This window comes from Montipora foliosa, chromosome 14 (genome assembly GCF_036669935.1).
Source record: "Montipora foliosa isolate CH-2021 chromosome 14, ASM3666993v2, whole genome shotgun sequence".
In the NCBI taxonomy this organism is placed as follows: domain Eukaryota; kingdom Metazoa; phylum Cnidaria; class Anthozoa; order Scleractinia; family Acroporidae; genus Montipora; species Montipora foliosa.
Window position 1 is genome coordinate 19368998 of NC_090882.1, and position 2500 is coordinate 19371497.

At 34.8% G+C, this 2500-nt stretch overlaps 1 protein-coding gene across 2 annotated transcripts in view; it reads right to left on the bottom strand.

The window, feature by feature from the left end:
* The window catches only part of LOC137984353 (intraflagellar transport protein 43 homolog A-like), a 10175-nt gene that overhangs the window by 6957 nt on the left and 718 nt on the right, over window positions 1-2500 (bottom strand). The window lies entirely within an intron of this gene.

A 2500-nucleotide genomic window follows, 5' to 3' on the forward strand; every position in this document is an offset into this window, starting at 1 on the left:
ACGAAACCATGCTGGACAACATTAATATCACCGACAGTTACTCCAGGTTTTAGTCAAAAAGAAGATGAAAGTCTTTAGATAGAGACATTAAGATCACCATTGAGTTCATGTAAAAGAAAAAGAGAAGTAACAGAATGTTACCACATTAAGATTGGTATCAACATCAGATGGAAGAGGAATGATCAGTAGCTGGTCAGCAGTGAATGAAGAATTCATCTCAGAAGTCTTCTCAAAAAAAAACAGAAAATACACAATCACAACTAAAGCAAAAAGGGATAGCAAGGTATAGTTGTTAAGATATAGTATAAGAGAAGAGGAATAGACAAGGAAGCTTCTGATTAGTGAAAATAAAAAAAAGATCATATTTGGTCATATTTTCTTATAATATTGAATTGAAAGTCACATAAAGACAAAAAAAAATTTGTATTTTTGTGACAGAAACAAATAAAGATTTAGGTTAACATCTCAAGGAAAACTTCAAATGTTACAAAATATTAGGAAAATTTATCAATCTGTTTAAAACAAGTACATTGCATCCTTCTTTTCCAGCATGTACTAAAACCCGAAACACCAAAACGAAACCATCGGAACGAAACCGCCGAAACCATCGAAACACCGGAACGAAACCAACGGAACTATCGAAACACCAAAACGAAACCAGCAAAACTTGCGAAACAGCTATCGAAACAGCCATAATGACCATGCAGATCACAAGATTTTCTGAAATTCTTTCACTCGTGATGTAGTTTCACTGTAAGTAAAATTAGTCGTTTTGTTCAAAGTTGTTCCCTTCTACACAAGCACACAATAGACTTGGTAAATTTAGTCTCCAACATTAACTATCTCTTCGAAATGCAAATACATTTCAATAATACAATAATTTACAAATGCGTTAACACTCTGTTATCATAACTTTGTCGCCTCATATTTTTGTTTGTTGCCGTGGTCTTTGCACTGTTCCAACCTCGATTTCACTTGGTCGCCGTGTGCGCATCATTGGGTGACATAGTTAAGAAACGAGAAATAATGAAATGTAAGAATCTTCTGGTGTGCTTAGGGAATCTGCAAAGATTGTGAATAAAGAGCAACTGAAACAGGAAACTTGAAGGAAACCATTCGAGAAATTATTATATTAAATATAAGCGACAATCAGCCCGGAAGTCAAATTTTATACTGCAATTGAGTCTGTTTCGATGGTTTTGTTGAAGTTTTTATTGCTGTTTCGTGTGTTCCGCTGGTTTCGTTTGGTGTTTAACTTGTTTTGCTGATTTTGTTTCGATGGTTCCGGTGGTTTTGTTCCGTTGTTTCGGTGGTTTCATTCCAGTGGTTCCGTTTCGGTGTTTCGGGTTTTAGTGCATGCCTTCTTTTCCCTGTTTGAGTCAATCAAAGTGGAACACCACAAAACACACTCACTATTTCATATTCTGGAAATAATACTTTGGAAGACAGATTTGGGACAAGAGATTTTTGTGATAACCATTTTTACAAACTAATAATATCATAACAATTTTCATTTTATGATGCTCGTTTCATTGCTATTTTAGGTAGTTCGATGTACCATAAATATTAATTAATATCACTTCTGCCAATTCTCTGGGATTATCTGGGAGTCTCCTGAATACAGAACAAATCTCCCAGTCTCCTGAAAAGGCATCAAATCTCCTGGATAAAAACAACTTTGAACTTTGTAGTAATTTCAAAAGGAGGAATGTTTATTTGCAGCTGATAAGCTTTCAGCGATCTGGATCAAGGACAAACTGACCTCATTTACTCACAAGGTTAAAAATGAAGTATGTGAAGGCCGCTTAATTTATGCAGGACAAGAGTTTTTGGCTTTTTTAATTTATTGTGATTAAGATTAGGCTTCAGATTAAGACTGAGATTAGGAGCAATAACTTTTTATAGTTAGTATTCAATGTATCGTGGGGTCATACATGGTGTTTTGGCGCTTCGTTTCGCTGTTTGGTTGTTTAGTAATGTCCTAAAAAAATTACCATCAAATAAATAGTTTTTCTCTTGAAATGATTGCTTAAAATCTCGCTTTTCGAGTAATCAGCACTATAACTTTCAAAACGTAAAGAAAAACATGAAGTGAGTTTTGATCGCAGTAGCACTTTAAGAGATTTAGAATTCTAAGTTTTAAAAAAATGGTCCACAAAATCATTCATGATACATTTTTCTGGATTCATTTATATGATTCACAAATAAAAATTTATGCCCAGGGGAGGGACTCACATATGAAAGGAGTTGGGATGCTTGTCATCTCGCTTAGGGATGTAAATTTCGGGATTTTTGTCTTATTTAGGGTGTTCTGGGGAAAATTCCATCATATGTAGCCTACATGTAGCCGTGAACGTCTCCTTTGGGGCCTCATGCAACGAAATATAAAAATATACCTTTAATAAATTTTAAGTATGGTCTCTTTTAGGGGTCAAAAAATCCTGGGTGAAGCCTAGATTGGCCTCCTTTAGGGGTCTAATTCAAATTTTCTGACGAGTAT